This window comes from Cricetulus griseus, chromosome 3 (genome assembly GCF_003668045.3).
Source record: "Cricetulus griseus strain 17A/GY chromosome 3, alternate assembly CriGri-PICRH-1.0, whole genome shotgun sequence".
NCBI lineage: Eukaryota > Metazoa > Chordata > Mammalia > Rodentia > Cricetidae > Cricetulus > Cricetulus griseus.
The window spans coordinates 29,343,909-29,364,016 of NC_048596.1; the positions used below are offsets into that span (position 1 = coordinate 29,343,909).

General features: G+C 42.5%; 1 protein-coding gene across 12 annotated transcripts in view; it reads left to right on the forward strand.

Moving 5' to 3' along the window:
- Sgms1 (sphingomyelin synthase 1) overlaps window positions 1–20,108 on the forward strand; it is a 257,862-nt gene that overhangs the window by 185,632 nt on the left and 52,122 nt on the right. The gene's annotated exons all lie outside the window — the stretch shown is intronic.

Consider the following 20,108-nt stretch of genomic DNA (forward strand, 5'->3'; position numbering starts at 1 on the left):
AAGTTCACTGTGTTCAGTGTTGACTGAACGCTTCTCTCCTTGTTCACACAATTACTCTCCAGACTGCTAGTGAGATAATCATGTCTGTTCTCTTATGAGTAGTGTTAGAAAAGGTACCCCACAGTAAGACCAAAAAAAAAAAAAATGACTAGTGGATTTCTCTCCAGATTTCTTCAATGAACAAACTTAAAAGGAGTCTAATTAATGAAAATTGAATATACAGTGTGTTGTTGCAATTTATGTGAACCAAGCTTCAATCTAAATCCCAAAATAGTAGGTTAGTTTTTTATTACTTACACATCTCCTGAGCAGAATTTTAAATATTTTTTTGACAGTTCAAAGTCTCTATTTATAGCCATACCATGATACAGTACTTATTTGGTTTGGCACATTGTATTTTCTTAAATGTTAATAAGCTAATTTCTGGTAGAGTTAGGACCTTCTTTTCTTTCTGTTTGACCTGTGATGAGCTAATACCTTTGTTTAATCTTCACAGTTTTCAGAAGACAGTCGACTGAATTAATTTGTATTTACAAAACAAAAGCCCACAATCTGAAAAATAGATTGAATTTTCTGAAAGCTGATCCTATTAGGCTTTGACTTCTGTTACTGTTCAGTGACATCACACAGAAGAAAAAAGGATACTAGAACATTAGAGAATAGCCATAATTACTCAAAATGATCATGGTGTTTGTTAAGCAAACATCTCAGAGCAGACCGAGTAGATCATGGATGAATAATGTCATTTACTAGGCTTTTGACCAGACAATTTTGCTGTGTTTTGGTGATGGCAGTTTTCTTTTCTTAACTATATTGATGTGAAAGATAAATGGAGGTACTGACACCGTGTTTCGGACAAAGGAAGGCTCACATATGACTTCTCCAGTGCAATAGTTTTGTGCCACTGTGAGCCGAGTCGTATCTTCAGCTTTTAACTTATTAATCAAGTTGACTAAATAAGGCTGATGGAAATTCACTTGTGTATTTGTCTTTGACATTTTGTACAAAAGGATAAATGAATATGGCAGTAGAATCTACTTAGAAAAATGAGTTCCTGGAAATAAAGAGTTTCTGTGATTTGTTATACTAAGACGGTCTGTGGGTGGACAACGTTCTTTGTGGTAAACCAGTTGTCCCTGGAGAAATGGGGCAAATGAAAACAATTCTGATATCAATTGTAGTCAATGTAAAATGTGTAAATTAACAGGAGCTTTTGTGAGGCATGTCTGGTTATCACTGAGAATAATCATGCTGTAAATGTGTCATTCATTTCTTTACAGGTTTGTTGGGGGGAGGTGGCTCAGTGGGTTAGGTGCTTGGTAAGCAATCATGAGGACCTGAGTTTATGACCATAGTACTATTGAAAAGCCAGGTCCACCTATCACCTAGCATTTGGAGGTGGGGGTAGAAGGACCTTGGGAATTTGGAGACCATCGAGTCAAGTCAAAATGATGAGCTTCAGGTTCAGTGAAGAGACACTGTCTGAAAAGTAAGGTGAAGAAGTGACCTCAGGCTTCACACACACACACACACACACACACACACACACAAACACAAATAAGACAAAATGGTTTCTCATGTTATGCAAATTAAGAGGGAAGACTTTCCACCTTGTAAGAGTTTAAAGTGCCTCTTACAATACCAGGTAGGAGAAAGGAGCCAGTTTCGAGTGGGTTGTCATTCAGTGAAATAGAAACTTCCTTTGTGTTACCAGAACATGACCATTAAGACAATTTTCTCCCATTGCTGTCCCAAATGTTAGATAATTGATCCTGGTATATGTTATGTGTTTCTAGGTGAGACTAGAAGTCCCATTGAGGTCAATTATTAGGTGTAAGTGTTTATAACTTGGCATTTGTATTTCAGGAGTCCACACACCATTGGTCAGGTAAAACATGTTAATTATTGTCATCATGAGGCAGCACAGTTGCTGGGCAGCAGCATCAGGAGTTGGTCACAATGCATTGAGCTGTGCCTCCAGGGAGCTTCCTGCCCAGGCACCCTCTGGCCTTGGTGTGACCCATAGGGAGTTTGATTACATCAATGTTGGCCGTAAGGCAGAAACTGAGGGCATCTGTTATTTCCCAGCATATTCTGCTCCACACTGATACTGAATGAACTTGTGTTACACTAAGCCATTGTCTGTAGTTTTATGTTTAATTTTTGCCTCATAAAATTAACTTTTTCGTGTCTCATTTTCACTGATAAGACATTGGAATTCATGTTATGTTCTGTACTAGGTGTCTTTTGTATTTGTGCTTTTTCTTTATGACCTAGGTGCTCTTAGCCTCCACTAGTAAAGGTTACTAGAGTTCAGAGTGGTTGAGCAATTCATTTCAGATCTTAAAGAAAGTAAATAGAAGAGCCAAACTGAAGTCTAGGCCACCTGGTTCCAGAATTTCATGGCCTCTGTACTTAACCACCCTCTTCCACAGGAGAGTATAGACGGCTGTAGACATGAAAACCATGTAAGGAACTCTGCAATTACCATGCAGTGATAGAAGTTTCTTAGCAATGTGATGTCCACATTCCTTCCTTGAACTTTGACAGACAATCCTCACCTCAATCTGTGTCTACTTCAAAGGTCTAGTCATAATGAATAATTTGATACCTATCTTTCCAAATATATATGCGATTGTATAATTACATAATGATCATGTGTATACACTTCTCATGTATCCTATTGAATAGTCATTGTTTGAGCAGGCATCTTGTATTTGCTAGCATCTCCAGAACGTATTTCTCTGTGTGTTTTTGTGTGTCACTGGGGGGTCATATTGTCTCATGGATTACTTCACATGGACCTTTTACAAAGTGGCAAAATTTCTTTTAATATGTCACTTCCCTTGGTTTATTTTGTGAAAGTACGAGTTAAATCCTCTCTTTTGAAATTCAGATTATTAGAAAGTACAAAGATGAATAAATTTACCTCTCCCTGGCCCCCGCTTTTTCCTCCTTTCCCCTCCTTTTCTTTGAGAACTGTATAGGAGCCGGCTTTATAAGCAACATACTACCTAAACAGCAAGAACTTGCTAGAATGTGGCCCTATGAAAAATAGTGCTAAAACTGTCTTGGAAACAACCTAAACCTGTTGCTGATGAAGTATTTGCTTCAAACTGCTTAGAAAAGTTGCACAACCCATTTATATTCAACTCTGTTGTATTGCAAATGAACACATTAAAGAAGGGCTTACTTCATGTATATGAGTGTATGCCTGCATCGATGGGTGTGCATGCACCACATGGGTATTTGGTGCCCATGGCGTCCAGAAGAGGATGTGTAACCTCTTGGAGCTGGAGATTCATGTGTTTGTGGACTGTTAACGTGGGTGCTGAGAATAAAACCTGGGTTCTCTCTCTAGCCCCTTACAACTTTTTAGTTATTACTTTTAGATTAAAGGTTAATAAATGTGTGTTTACATAAGCAAAAATAATCTCATTTTCATTGTCTCATGTTTCCATGTCTGGAGGCACCTGGCTTCCCGGTCATCTGGCAGTGCTGCGAGCATTTGGATGTAACTCTGCTTGGGCAACTCTGATTTTCCATGGTCTGCTTTGGGATTTCTCTTAACAGTGTATATATATTTATTTTTAATTGCCACTCTAAGTGAATAGTTGCTACTTTCCCAAGACCTCTGCTTTTGAAGAAGTTAAGGGGGAATAGAAAAATAATCAAACAAGCCCCTTTGCCTCTTTTATTACTGAGAGAAAACAAACAAAAAGACAAACCCAAATCAATGGATGCATACATTCTGAGCTCCCAGGAGCATGCCAGGGAAGGGGAAGAGACCTTCAGTAGTGAAGGCTTTGACCTATGTCCCTTTCTGTAGCCCCTTTGAGACTGCTGTTTTGGAAGCCACTAGGGGGTGGGGAGAGACAACTACTTTAACATACATTTGTTGTTGTTGTTTTTGTTTTGTAGCTGTGTGTGTGTGTGTGTGTGTGTGTGTGTGTGTGTGTGTGTGTTTTGCTTACATGTACGTCTGTACAACATGTGTACAGTGCCTGTGGGGGCCATCAAAGGGCACTGGGTTTCCAGAACTGGGGTTGCAGATGTTGTGAGCCTCCTTGTGGGTGCTGGGACTAGAAGCCAGGTCCTCTAGAAAAGCAGACAGCGCTCTTAACCACTGAACCGTCTCTCCAGACCTCTTAAGCTAATTTTATTCACTTTAAAAAGAGAATCCTGGGATATAGAAAGGAACTAAAGGAAGAAAAACATGAAAAAGAGAACCCTTTGGAGAGCGGGCTCCATTGCACATGAGTTGTTGGTATGGTGGTTTGAATAAGAATGGTCCCCATAGGCTCACAGACTTGAATGCTTGATCACCAGGGAGTGGCACTATTTAATAGGATTAGGAGGTGTGGCTTTCTTGGAGGAAATGTGTCAGAGAAGATGGGCTTTGACATTTCAGAAGCCCAAGCCAGGCCTGGTGTCTCTCCCTCTCTCTCTCTTACTGCCTGCATTTCTGGATGTAGAACTCTCAGCTCCTTCTCCAGCACCAGTCTGCCTGCACGATCATGTTTCTGCCATGCTGATTGATAATGGACTAAACCTCTGAAACTGTAAGCAAGCCTCAATTAAATGCTTTCTTTTTTAAGAGTTGTTGTAGTCCTGGTGTCTCTTTTCAGCAGCAGAACAGTGACTAGGACAGTTGGCTAATACACATAGTAGTGGTTTTCTGAGTACCAGCCATGACCGGGTCAGACTTCGTGCCTTGCAGTCTGTAGAATCTCGCGGTAGGTATGCCAGTACCTGTAGTTTTGGAGCCAAAGAAAAATACTCAGAAAGGTATATTAGTTTACCAGAGTCACAGTGAGATTTGAGTGTAGTTCTTTCTGCTTCATAGTTCATTTTTCTAAAGACTACCTTGTTCATTACTTTGCCTAGCCCCACAGTATCGCCGTTTCCACAGACCTGAGGATTTATTCTTTGCTTCATATATTCTTGACCTGTAACCGCTTCAGGTGCTGCACACAGGGCTTCTGCTGGACCGGCATCCTGGCCAGAGAATCGGGTGGGGGTGCCAGTCAGTGTGCTCTAGTCAGCTGGTATAGCTGCCAAGCCCCAGACTTCAAAAGAGAGGGGATTGGGTGAGGACGAGAGGGTGACAGAAGTGGAGTGTAAGTGTGGGCCACCAGGAGTGGGACCCTGGGTCCTATCCAAAGGGACTTTTGTGACATGCAGGCTGCTAAGGAGATGGCCAGTGAGGGAATGGTGAGACTTCACTAGAGGCAAAGTTTGTTGTTTTTGATGTTGTTTGATGAAAAAATGGGGGCGTGGGGTGGGAGTTGTGGGGGGCAGTGATGGCTCAGCAGTTAAGAATACTTGTTTTTGTAGAGTACCCAGGTTAAGTTCCCAATACATTGGGTGACTCACAGCCACTTGTTCATTGGATCTGACTTCATGTCATCTTCATAGGCCCCTGCATTCCCATGGTGCTCATATATTGCACTTGAGAACCAGCCCCCCCCACACACACACAAATAAGATAATCTTTTTAAAGAAGAAGGACAGAAAATGCACTGGGAAAGAAACTAGACATTGGCTTCGTTCATCTCTGCAGTGTACAGTTGAATGATCAATCAGTTAAGACTAAAAAAATCAAATTTACCTACCACAAACTATACTGAGGGGAATAATCAAGGTCCGCTGTATCATTTTATTCATTCATTATTTATTTACTTACTTAATTGGGGGAAGGGAATACATGTATAACAACTTACAGGAGTTGGTTCTCTCTTTCCATTGTGTGGGCCATGGGGATTCAACTCAGGTCATCAGGCCTTAAAGTAAGTACCTTTACCCACGGAGCCAATCACTGGCTCAAATGATACAAAAATAAATAATTTTTAAAATTGAATAAACCCTTTGGCTTTTCCCAACCCCATACATAGTGTCGTGGAACTTTAGCTGAACTCTGATTTGTGACTTTTACTGTCATCCTAGAGCCAGACCCTAATGTCTCACTGACAGCATCCTGCCCTTAATTCTTTAAAGTGTTGCCGGAGCAGCAAAGCCTTCATAAGCAGCCTGGGACTAAGTTCTTGGAGGTTTTTAAGCACTTTTCCCTTTTCTAATATTGAAGTTGTCTCAGATACGAGTTTGATAGCATTCTTCTGTCACTGACTACCCTTATCAAGGCCCACTAAAGCGTTCAGTTTAATTTTATAGTATTAACAGCTGACTTTTCTCATCATCCTTGCATTTCATTAGTTAATAACTTAATTAAATCCTATAATAGCAGAAACAAGTCCAACCTGTGTGAACAGGTTTGGAACCTAATACAACTGTCTTGGTAAACATTGCTCAACTATGTGGGAATGGCATGGCAGGCTTAAATCAGCTAATACCAATGACGGTGAGTAGTGCTTTAGTCATCTGTGTGTTTTCCCCTATGTTACAGAGGGAGGAGTTCATCCAGTCTGAGGATTAAATAGAGGCTGAAGAATTAGAAGAGCTTGGGCTGTGGTGGTTTATTGCCTGCTCCTTAACTGCTCAGAGGAGTTACTTATTAGAAGTATCTCAGAGACTCCAAAAAATCTACTAGATTTTAGTCCTCATTTGTATATTAGAATGTGAATGCAAAGGGAACTGTCCTGGCTGGTTTTATGTCAACTTGATTGAAGTTAAGAGTCATCTGAAAGGAGGGAACCCCAATTGAGAAAATGCCTCCATAAGATCCTGCTGTAAGGCATTTTTTTTTAAATTAGTGATTGATGTGGGAGGGCCCATGCCACTGTGGAATGTGGTATCTCTGGGTTGGTGGTCCTGTGTTCTACAAGCGAGTAGGGCGAGCAGCCATGGGGAAGACATCAGTAAGCAGCACCCCTGAATGGCCCCTGCATCAGCTCCTCTTGCCAGGTTCCCACCCTGACTTCCTTCAATGATGGAAGTGTAAGCCGTGTAAATCCTTTCCTCTCCAACTTGCTTTTGGTCATAATGCTTCCTTGCCGCAAGAGAAACCCTAAGATAGAAATTTGTACTAGCATAATGGGATACTGCTGTGACAGACCTGACCATGTTTTGGGGAGGATTGTGGAAGGACTTTGAAACTTTGGGCTAGAAAAACCATTGAGTTGAGGGCTCAGTGGGATGTTCTGTAGGAGCTTGGAAGAAAAGTCTGAGCAGTACAGAAGATGGAGGCCTGCCTTAGGAGGGAAACAGTCTCTGGGGCCTTATGTGCCAAGACTCTGTGGTGTCTGGGCAGCTGCAGCTGAAGAATCAGCTGTGCTAATAAGATACCGGAACCTAAAATAAATCCTTATCTTTGCCAGGGAAGGTACTAATGGTTACACTAACCCATTGATTGGTCTGTTTTCTGGTACTGTAATGAAATACCTAGGGCAAGCTCTTTTGTAACAAAGTGTTTATTTACCTCCCAGTTTTGAAGGCTGGAAATCAAGATGGGGCTACCCTATCAGTTTGGTGCCTGCTGAGGGGCCTCTTGGTGAGTGCCTTCAGGAAGAGGAACCTGTGCAAACTGAAGAGTTCCCATGGACCGACAAGAAGCTACCCGGTGTTAGTGTGGGTTTCCCTTAAAAAAACTCAAGTCTGTGGAAGACTCACCTTGGATCTTGCTAGAACCACGTAAATCCTTTTCCAGCATAGTCCCCTCAGTAGCTCAAGGACACCCCTGTATGTTATACCCCTTAAAGGTCCATATCCCCTCCCACATCACACTAGGGACCAAGCTCCCAACACATAAACCCTTGTGCGGCAGATTAGTGTAGTGCCATGAAAGTGTTTTTATCTGGGGGGGAGGGTGAGGGCTCCAATCATAGAGTTTATAGCAGAGAGAGCAGGTGGAAAAATTTTCTCCTCATCTCCGTGTTTGTGACCTCTGGACACTGGGCTAAGTGTGTTATGAGTGTGCTAACTCACGTGCCTCCAGACAGCTTACACTAAACTCTTCCTAGTAGATGAAAGCTACAAGTAGCCTGTGCAGATTAATTAGAAGATAGAGTTCCTGATTTACTGGCTGGTAATAGGACATATTTTGAGACAATTACAGTCACTGAACATCAATATTTTAAGTTTTTCATTAGGCATTCCTAGCAGATTGGTTGTTAAAAATTTGATGCTGACAAGGCAAAGAATTATGTAGAGTGTATCCTAAAAGATGGGTTAAAAACAAAAGGAATAAGTAACTGTATGAAAAAGCATGCTTATCTTCCTAATGCACATTTATTTACTTTACCTAACCTCAGATTTATTTAGTTTGGTTTCCATTTTATGATATCTGGCTCCAGAATTTGTACAAACCTGTTTAAAGAACACAAAGGCACAACCTTTGGGAAAACCAGCCATATGGATAGCTATGAATAATTGAACTTCCAGTTGGGTGTGGTTGGGCTTAGTCATGTTGAATCTCCAGTTGGGTGTGATTGGCCTTGTTGTGTGTCATAAAACATGGTACAGAATGCACATGTAGTTTTAGCCTGGAGCCATTATTTCTGCCATGACACGCATTGCCATCCTAGTATCCGAGTCTCCTAGAGTAGGAATCCATGGGGCTGCTGATGGAGGGGCTACCTAGTTTTAGGCTCAGGCTCTTGAGGTGTCAACACTGGGTCTTTAGGTACAATCTGTTGACTAGTTTTGGCACCCCATTTGATGAAGGGATCTCAAGCAAAATGAAAAACCTCACAAGATGCATCTTATCTAGGAGAAGGGAACTGATCAGTATTCAAGCAAAACAAAACTCTTCCTCTTCAAAACTCGAGAAGAAAGATGTCAGAAGGGATTGGAAACTATTTTCTCCTTCAGCAGAGTGCTGGGTCCCATGCAGTTTTCCTTGTATCTGTAGAGTGGGATGTCTCTCCAGATATTTGAGTAATGAGGACCTTGCTCCAGGCAGAGGCACTGAGCAGTGTCCCATATAAAATCAAAGGAGTCCTCATTTGGGGGATTGGACCTTTAGCATTTCACCTGAAAGTCTAAGATGCCCTGCCCACTCAGCCAAAGCTGTTGCTAGCTGAATCTGGATTGCCTGTGCCAACATAAAGATACTATTTAAAAAGTTATTTTAAATCTCTCTCCTTCCCCCCCACCCCTCCCTCTCTGTGTGTTTATATACAGTGCTTCTGAGTGTAGGCATTTACATGCAATGATAGACAACTTGAAAGACAGTTTTCCTTTTCCTTTTTTTGTTTGTTTTGTTTTTGCTTTTTGTTTCTTGAGACAAAGAGCTGCCTGCATCAGCCTCCTAGGTGCAGATAGTAAAAGGCTTACACCACAACCACCCATCCAGGTCTCTCCTTTTATCATGTGGGTCATGGGATTAAACTCAAGTTGTCAGCTTGGTAGCAAGTGCCTTTATCCTCTGAGCCATTTTGCCAGCCCTCTCATATTATAGTTCACTGAAATAATCTTTTGAGGTTTTGAGGGGTGGGTGTCAGAACAGGACCCACACACAGCCTTTTGATCACCCTGCTGGTTAGTCTCAGAATTCTGGGCCTTTATCAAACCTGTTGATCAACTGGGTAACAGGTCAGTGACTTAATGAAATGGAATTTCTAAAAATACTATTTTCTTCCTGGCCTGCTTCCTTATCTGTCAGTGTGATGTTGCTCAGATGTTTCCTGGCCGGCCTGGCTGCCTCTGGAGCTAGACAAGAAATGAGGGGTGAGAAAATGGAAATTGGCTAAGAAAATACCAATTAAGGATTTGATGTGCCATACTTGTGCCTTGTGGCTTTATATTTTCGGCATGACACAGGCACCTTGCACATTGAGTTTGGTCTTTTTACCTTTCTTTTTTCTTTTCACTATTTCCTGACTTTTTTTTTTTTTTTTTCAGTTTGAGGGAACAGATGTAGGTGAGAGTTGGTCTGGCCAACACTGACTGGGGTGATGTGTGGGCTCACTTCCAGAATCGGGACTTGCTTTGACCAAAGATTGTTGTGTGAATTTCATGAGTTATGGACAAGGAACAGCTCCCATGGGTCAAATGCCCTAAGTTTGGTTGAAGAACTTTGGCTTCCTGTGACAAGAGTTGGTTTGATTAGTGGCACTAGATTTCACCGACTTGTCTGCATTCCTGTCATTAGTCACCTCTAGTTCCTGTGTCTCATTTTCCTCTTAAAAATTTCCAGTACGTAATTCTCATGTGTGTATATTATTTTAAACCAAATGAGTATATGACAGATAAAATTCCAATATTCCAGTTTAAAATCCTTCTTATGGAGTCACTTAATGCTCTTACGGTATAGTAGGGAACCAGTAGATTAGGAAAGGGTGGAGATAATTAAATGATGACAATTTAGATATAGAACAGTAAAATAAATCTGATAACTATCATTTAGTATTGTTATCAGTGTTCTGTGATTCCAGCTCTCTCTCCTATTCATCACCCTTCAGTCTGGAGAAGGAGACAGTATTTCAAAGCAGATCTTAGACAGCATGTCATTTCACCCTCGTACTTTACTCCTGTGTTTGCTGTTCAATTGTTTACTTTTTTTCTGTTGACTTTCCTTTTCTTTGATTCTGAAATGACACTTGAACTGTGCTCTGGTTATGTTATGGAAGTATGCCCTCTGCCATTCTTACCCTGCGGTTAGTCCCTGAGGAGCTAGTCTCCTGAGGAAGACCACTCCTAGAGTAGCACTCACCTCTCCTTCCTTGGAGAACTTCGAGGAATGCCTGCTACCTCCCCCGCTTATGGTGTTAGGTGGGAAGCAGGTGCCTGTTGCATGGTGCTGTTTTAGAAATAGGCTCACCTCTGTGTCATGATGACTTGTATCATTTTTTTTAAGCTCATAAAGGAGTAGACAATGAACCTCTGAACCAGTGGTTCTCCACCCCCCTGTAGCACAGATTCTACCTGGTCTTAATAATAGAAATTCAGAGTCAGCTCTCGGGGTGAAAGCTGAAGGAAGTCCGTTGTTGTGCTTTAGTTCTCTGTCCCCTGCCTAGAAATTGATCCCGGGAATTGCTTTGTGTTGTTTGGGAAGTACTTGGAAATTGAAATGTGCTCTTTACTCAGTATTTTATGCCTGTTGTATTTGATATTAGGGAAATTTGCACCACCACTGCCAAGGGTCTGGAGATGCTAAGGGAAGCACAGCCCCTCGTTTGGAACAGTTTGATGCCATCACTGACTCTCCCATGTCACTGGTTTCTACCACTCTCTCTAGCTACCCCAAAGGCAGACTAGGATCACATTCAGGGCCCTTTGCCTTGGTGTGCTCATTATTGTTGTAACACAGTTGAATTTGAGCCTAAATTCCTGAAATTTTTCCTGAGAACTGGAGACAATTTTATTTAGAAGGATAGTTTTGAGATTCCTTTACCCTTGGATATCTTATTGCTAATTTTGTGATTGCTTTCAAAGTGAGTAATTCTAAAGCAGATTAAAAGCACCACTGAAGAATACAACTGAAGATGCTTGTGTGCTGTGTGCTGTGTGTGTGCTGAACTTGAAGGGCTACAACAGTAATGATCACAGCAAGGCGAAAGGCTCGAAATGTTGTCATAGTCTGCCTCTGGGGGCGCGGGGGGGGGGGTTGCAGAGAGTGGTAGGAAAAAGCTGTCTGTGACAGAGAGCCGAGGTTCAGCTTCTGCCTCATGTGCTAGAAACCCAGCATGAATGCCTTCACACTTGCAAGCTCTTATTATCCAGCTGTTTGTCCAAAGAAACACCTGGCATAAGCTGTGAGATGTTATGTTGGTCCTTTGCAGCTCCATTCCACTCATGTGGACCCTACTCACTGGTGTCAGTCACTTAAGCAAGAGTGTCATGGTGGCTGGGACATGGGGGATGTGAGGAAGAGAAAAGAGAGGAGACCATGGATAATATCTCCCCAAGGACCCACTCTAGTGACCTACTGCCTTCAGTTAGGCACTACTTGTGAACTTTCTGGACTGCCACCCCGCCCCCCACATACCCCAATGGCAAATCTTGAGCCCATGCAGAAGGTTCTAGAGTCAAACCACTCCAACATTCCTTTATTCTGGCTCAAGTGTAAAAATAATAAGTCACTTAAAAGTAATAGTAATGCTTGATGTCACAGGACAGCATTAGATGCTAGTCATTGGCAGCTTTACATGTATACATTTAGTCCTCTTGTGAGTCACAGGAAGAGGACATGACAAAACAGTTTTCATGTGGTTGGAGGCAGAGATTGGTAGAAATGTCATTGGATCCAAGGCTACCTAATTCCAAAATGTTCATCCCATTCCTAATTTTCCATAACCAAATGTACAGAAATAACTCTTCCAGTTAAAAAGTTCAACATGGGGTCAAGATTAGCAGCACAAAACAGTAAACGGGCAGTAGGCCAGCATGCGTTGTTTGGGATGATAACTGAGAAGGACACATTTCACTTCTGGGTCTGCTAGCCCAAGTGCATGACCCCAGTTGAATTGGGAGAAAACTCGAGGAATCAACAGAAATTCTACAAAATACTGTGGGATTTTTGTTTGTTTGGTTGGTTGGTTGGTTGGTTTGGTTTGTTTTTTGGGACAAGGTTTCTCTGTGTAGCTTTGGAGCCTATCCAGCACTCACTGGATAGACCAGGCTGGCCTCGAACTCACAGAGATCCTCCTGCCTCTGCCTAAAATACTGTTTTTAAGACCTGCCCAGGTCATTGGAGAGTGAGATGCAAAATTAAAGTAAGATGCCAAATTAGCTGTTCAGGGTGGGCAGTTGGGTGGGGGGATGACTTAGAGGAGCTAGTGAAATTGAGAGAAGAACATGGGTTGTATGACTGAGACTATGATGTTTTATGAGACACAACCTGGCTTTAGTTGTTGTGTCATGATTCTCCTCAGTTGACACAAAGCTGGTGAAGGATAAACCTCAGTTTCCTGTACTATTCTTGCAACTTTAAGAACCTCGTATTACTTCACAATGACAGGGAAACGTGATGGAAAGCTGTGGGGGTGGGGAGCACCATGTTATTTACTGTTGTTTTTGAATAAGGTAACCGAAGTCTCAACTGTGAGACTCCTTTACCTGAGATTCTACAAAATGGTAGTCACTGGGGAAGGAAGAATTTTTAGCCAAATATTGGCAAAATACAAAAGGCCGTGTCCCAGTCCACCCCTGTGGCTGTAAGAACACCATAAACAACAGAAATGTCTGACAATCCTTTGGGTAGGAAAGAAGTTGAAGGGCAGCTTAGTCTTCCATCTGGGGCTATTAGCTATATATTTCATGGTAGAAGGGACAAGGGAATCTTTGGTCTCTTTTTTTTATGAGGACATTGAGTCTCATCAGTGAGGGCTCTATCATGAGAACATGATCAGCTCCCAAAAGCCCCACCTCCTTACATGTTCACCTCAAGATGTAACTGGAAAGGAGATTTCAGTAGTCATATGTCAGGCATGTTGAAAACTATGCTTTTAAGGTCATCACATGTCTAAGTATAAACATGTTACAGGCCCATGCCCAGTAGATAGTTTTTATTTTATACTGGAAAAAAAAAATAGTATCCTTGTGCCTACTGAAAACAAAGGAAAACGTAAATATAATAACATGTGTTTGGGCATGCATTCAATATCTTGTGTATATAAATAGAGTGATATTGAGAGAACAGTTATGCTGAGGCAGCCTGACAGTCCCGTGACGTACTGGTCTTTGGAGCTCAAACAGGTATACGTTTACCTAGGAAAACAAAAGCTTGTCATTAGAAACTGTTATTTTCTCAAGTAATATTTATGAAGGCTGAGATTTCCCCCATGGTTGGCACTGCTAGACAGTTTAATTCAAAGCCATCTTTCTGTCCTCTTAAAGCAGAGTGGGTTGAAGAATGGGTGTTGTGTGTTTGTTTTAAGATGTCAGGCCAAAAGGAAGAGTGGAAGTTTAAAAGAAAATCCCGTGTCAGTTGTGAAATCCTGTCAAGTAGAAATGCAGCAGAAATATTTTTAAACTTTGTGAAAGGGGAAATAGGTATTTTGTCTTTGTCTTGAGCAAGTGAATGATAATTCTGTCAGCTCTGTTAGACTTGTATTAAGAAACTTTAGTCATTCACTTCCTGGGCCTTCTTGTCTTCAACAGGGCAGTACAATCACCTAAAATCCTTGTCGAGATAATTCAGCAATATTATAAAATGCATTAAAAAGTGTCAGTGTCTATCAGGGAAAATGTTTTTATTGTGAATGTATTTTTTATTATGTGTGGTTGTTATGATTTCTGAGGTTAATAATTACATTTCCAGATTTTGACCTTAAGCAGGGCATGATGGCACATACTTCCTTTCTAACCCTGGAGCCTCTGAGGCTGAGATGGGCGGAGTGCCTGACATTGAAACCCAGCCTGGGCTTCGTAGTGAGTCCCTGTAAAAAAAAAAAAAAAAAAAAAAAAAAAAAAAAAAAAAAACAAAAACACTGGAAAGAATACAAAGAAAACGAAAGGAAAGGAGGTTGACCTTTGTCTCTGAATTGTGGATATTGTGTGTTTCATAGAGACACGGTGTGCTGTTTGCCAGGACATTGTGTCATAGCTTGCTGTGGCACTCCATTTAATAGCATGTGATTCCTGAGGGCATTTGATAGAACTAGATGCCTCTGGAAGCCCAGAGTGACAAGCCTATGCACTTTAGTTTCGTAAGGCCAGACTATTTCAGGGTTGTTTTTGAGACATGAACCTCAGATCTGTCCCCAACATTTAGTTTGTCAGCTCGTTGAGCCTTTCCTCTCATTTTCCGCCTGTCATGTAGGACAAGCGCATGTGTGCAGAGCTTTTTTGGAATGGAGAAGGGAGATGATATGTATATATATATAGTTGTATTGGGGGAGGGCACCCACCTATGGGACTTCTATTTTTTATAGCCTTTGTTGCTTATAAAAGTAATGTGTTGATTATAATAAATTTTGAACTATGAAAATGTACAGACTAGAGTCAGCTGGGATACTAGCTGTGGAACACAGACTCAAGTCCTTCTTTCTGTACATTCACGACTATTAGATATTACCACAAAAGCAGGATCATGTCAGACATGACTGTATGTGTCTTTAATCCCACTCTGGAGTCAAAGGCAGGAGGGTCTCTGTGTGATTCCATGCCAGCCTGGTCTTTATAGCAAGTTCCAGGCCAGTGTTACATGGTTAGACCCTGTCTCTCAAAACCAAGTCACAACAAGCAAAGCATGGTCATGTCATATACTTGCTGAATATAAGCTTGATTAAAATTCACAATATATATCAAGGCAGGTTTTCATGTTCTAATCATTTCCTAAGATTGCAGCTTGTACACAAGAGTACTGAACACAAGAATTCTGTTCTTATTCCAAAACTAGAGTATTTCCCAAGACCAGCTGGTGCCAACTGAAATCCACAAGTCAGAAGTCAAATATAATCCCAATTCTTAATTCACAAGGTTCTTCCTTATAAAAGTTGCTAATATATATGTGACTGTGTATACATGATCAAACTGTCTAATTTTATCTTGGCATTTCAACTTCAGTTGAGTTAGGAAGGTTTTGGAAAAGGAAAAGAAAACAACTTACTTTCTCCCCTTGAGTATTCTGGTTGGGGTGGGGAGGCTGGGGTGGTGAAGGGATGGGGGAGGCTGGGGTGGTGAAGAGGGGTGGTTGGGGTGATGAAGGAATGGGGGTGTGCCCAAAGCACTACTTTCTTCTTGATCACACAACAGAGGCACGCTAAACTACCTAGCCAACTGGGAATTTCATTTTTTCCTGAACCACCTGTTTCTCTTCTCCACTGCTTTCTGACCCCAGAAAGGGGAATAGTAGGGAAGGCCAAGGGTGAAGCAGGCAAACTCCTTTCAGTAACCTACTTGTGCCACCACAGAGTCTGCGCTGGCCTACAGTGGAGGCATTGTTTTCTTTCTGCTTGGCTTATTTGCTGCTTATAGTTCATTTCACAAAGAAAACACTTTTCTTAAGTGGTGAAGTAAAACTTTTTACCTCATCCCTCCAGCCCAGCCCCAACTTGGCTGCAGACCAAACCCACTGAGCTAAATTTCTCAACTCCATAGTAGGAAGTTTTTTTAAGTGTATAATTTAGCAGCAGTTACTTTCTCACTTCCTCAACAGAGTACCTCACAGGGACAACTTAAAAGAGGAAGGTGGGAACCAGGGTCAGAGAGAAACACATAAGGATCATCCCCCTCCAGTAGCAATTTCCCCACAGGCCCTATTTCCTAAGGGTAGCGCAGCAGGGACCAGCTGTAAACGCAGGAGCCTGTGGAGGGCATGGCACAGGCAAACCATGGCAGTGGTGGTGGGAATTCAGTGGCGAAGGAAATGTCCATTTGTAGAACTTTGATCATCTCAAACTGAAAACTTTCAGATAATGAAGAAAACGGGTCCTTAATGCTAAAAGCGACTGGATCTGAAGTGAACTGAAAACAGTGACAGAAGAAACTCAAAAGACTCCTCCATTGTCCTTTCTGCTCTCCACCCACTGTTTCAGTGACACAGGAGAGACTGGATGCTTTTCCCTGTAGCAGAGACGCCCCCAGCGTCACCTGCAGCTCTCTCTCCTGTTCAGAGCATGTTCCCCGGAGTGGTTTTGCAAGCAGTGTTCTTAGTCTGTCTCTCCTACACCACAGGACTTAGTCTTATTCTTTTCTTTGTGTGGGCCCGCATGTGTCTGCATGCAGAAACCAGATGTCAGTGTTGAGGGTCCCTTGTAATCACTCTCCACTCTGTGTTTCAGACAGGGCCTGTGACTGAACTTGAAGCTCATGTACAGCGCTGGTATTGTAAACACCGTTTGCCACATCAGGCTTCTTTCTAAGTGCTAAGGATTCAAACTCAGGTCCCCCTGCTTGTGTGGGGAACACTTTTCCAGCCTAGCCATATCCCCAATGTCTAGTTCTTAAATTCTCAGTGAAATGTTTGTTGTTGTGTTCATTCATTTCAATAAAAAGGAGCAGTATAGTCAACACCCTGAACAAAGCTTACAGTCAATGAGAACATTAGTAAGGAAATCTTGGTGTTGATGGTACAGGGAGGGGCACAACGATGTTTGGGCACTGGGTTCTGAGTGGTGTCTGAGCAGTTTGTGCCTCAATGCAGTGTGCACCCTCTGATTGCATTCGGGTAGGTGGTGGTGGTGGTGGTGGTGGTGGTGGTGGTGGTGGTGTGGTGGTGGTGGTGGTGGTGGTGGTGGTGGTGTGTGTGTGTGTGTGTGTGTGTGTGTGAGCAGTTTGTGCCTCAATGCAGTGTGCACCCTCTGATTGCATTCGGGTAGGTGGTGGTGGTGGTGGTGGTGGTGGTGTGTGTGTGTGTGTGTGTGTGTGTGTGTGTTGAGACAGGGTCTTGCTATGTATCCCAAACTAGCCTGGAAGTCACTTGTGAGCCCAGGCTAGCTTCTAACATGCCATGTCCCTGCCTTAACTTTCTAAGTGCCAGGATTTTAGGTGTGCATTACCATGCCCTGCCCTTCCATGAACATTTCTAAAGATTTGTCCTTACTTGCTTTTTAATATTCCCCATCATCAAGAAATAGGAATTATGGAGCATAAGTATTATTAAAGAATTGGATGAATGGGGCTGGGTTCATGCTCAGTGGTAGAGTAAATTCCTGTCATACTCAGGTGCCTTGAGTTCATCCCAGCCATTAAGAGAAAGACTGGGTAGATGGTACCTTCCCTTCCTTGTACGAGGTTTAGAACTGGCTGTTGCTTTTACTGAAGTTGAACAGAGACTCCCCTGCTTTTTCACACATTGGCTAGTTCCAAGTGCACTCCTTGCTTCCTTAGCTCCAGTATACTTTACTCACGGTCTGGGATGCATAGTGATTTAGTGTAGGTGTTCAGTACACTATGGGTTGTGGAAACCTTGGGGATGGTTTGTTAATGCTGCCATGTGCAGTGTGCTATTCTGGTGGGTTACTTACTGGTATATAGTAGCTCTTAGGTGGGTACTAAGGTAGTAAGAAGAGGGGCTCGCTTACTAGACACTAGTAATAACTCATTGTGTGTGTTCTCCATTCATCAGATATTAAAAGCCTTTTCTGGGCAAAGTGCTGTTCGCATCAGCTGAAAATTGCATGTTAGTGTGGACTTCAGATTAAAATGTTCAGATTAGCAAATAGATGTGCATTTCTGGGGGTCGCGAAACATCTCAGACCTTGCTGCTGTGATTGACTGTGATAGAGACTGGCCTGGGTCAGCTTTTTGGACATGGTGGTGTGAGACCCTGCTTGCTAATTAGCTGTGTGTTTATATAGAAGAACATGTAGTTTTCTGGCTAGATTGTTTACAGCACATAAGTAGACTTAAAATTCTTAGTTGTGTGTTTTGAATTTTAAATGGATATGAATGAACTAAGCCTCCCTGTCTCCTTTTGGTGTGCTATTAATTTGAAAAGGTTGTTTTGTTGGAGTTATCCGGCTTTAAGGAAGAAATATGAGGCAAGAAATCAGTAAGACCAGGGAAGTGGTCCCCAAAATCACATGAGAGCCTCTTCTAGGGAAAAGGGGTGTGTGTAAGCTACAACAGAATGTATGGGTGCAGATTTTAGGTTTATGAAGTATTACATTGTTCTCAAAATCATGACCAAAAAATTGCAATGAAGTAGAATCTCTGAAAATGCTTCAAGAACTGGTATTTGGATGTCTTGCTAGAAGAGTCCACATTTTCAGGCAAAGGATAAGGTTCAGGATTTTGAGAAGGAGATTATGCTGGATTATCCAGGTAAACTGAAATGCAATCAGGTTTGTCCTAATGAGGGGCAGGGAGAGTTGGCACACAGACAATGTAAAGGCAAAGCAGATGGTTGATGGTGACATCACAAGCTGAGGAACATCATGGAATGCCAGCAGACACCAGATGATTGGGGGTCAGCAGATCTTTCTCCATAGCAGAAGTGGGTGGGGGCAGAATTAGGATAGCCCCACAGACACCTTTATTGTAGACTTCAGGTCCCCAAAAATCTGAGACCCAAATGCACCAATATCCAAAACTTTCTGGTACCACCTTGATGCCATGGAGACTCCACACTCCGTGGGCTTTCTTGTGGCCTTCAATAGTTTCATCTGGGCAAGTTAGTGTCTGCCTTCTGTCCTCCCACTGAGCTTCTCTCTCTACCATGCCATTGTGGGGTGCACTGCTTGCTCCCCCAGATCCTGTCTCCATTCTGTCTTGAAACATGGTGCATGCTACAAAATAGCTTGCTTGGAGCTGATTTCTTCACTAGTGGCTCTATGCTTCTTCTTTCCTCTTCCCTTTGAGCCATGGACTTTCTGTGCAACCCAAGACGATCTCAAACACAGCAGCTGAAGCCTTCACAGTACCTAAGGTTACATTTATGCACTGCTGTGCCAGGCTAGTACTTTAGTACTGGCTGGCCATGGGTCAAGATGAGAACTTCTGGTTGCTTTTTCTGGTCCTGAGTTCCTCAAATTTTATTTTCCCAATCTTTAAGCTTAGATAATAGCCCCCCTCAGGCTGCAAAGATATTCAGTAATAAAAATATGAAGCCGTAATATAGTAGGAGAAATGATAGTCAAAGAGGTTCAGTTGATGCAAAAGGTATTCAGACCAAATCATTAAGGCAAGGGAGTGACCTGAACTATAAAGGATGACTGGGGAGAGTTATTTCCAAAGGTGCCTCAGGAGCAAAGACCCCGAAATCAGAGCCTGAAACGAGAGCACACCTGGTTCCTTTGAGAACTGCCGAGCTAGCTGGCTAGTGCAGTCAGTGGGAGTGAGAAAATGAGCGCATGTCATGGCTGGATGAGAGGAGGGGGGATGAGGGGAAGGAAGTAGGTGGCAGGGCCCAGAGCAAGGACATGAGTGAAGCTGAGAGCTTAGGCTTTTTCCTTGAATAGCTTCAACCCATAGGGTTTGAACGCACAAGTGAACTTCAGGGGTAAAGGTGGAAATGGGAGGACCACACAGTAGGGGCCTTAGAGGTGATAAGACTTGAAGGGAAAGCTAATGGATGGGCTCTCATAGATTAGAGGAGGTCTGTAAAGGGGTCTGGGAGATGTTGGGTGTGTACACAGCTGAGAGGTTTTGCCCCAGAAGAAGGCTTGTGGGATTGTATGTTCCTGAGCCGAAGGAGACATGAAGGAAGGGGTAAATTTTTAAAGAGCAGGAATTTGATTTGGCCATTTTCATCTAGTTAGGCAAAAAACAATGATATATGTACCCCCTGGGGCTTACAGAATGCCAGCAGCAGCACTTTGTACACA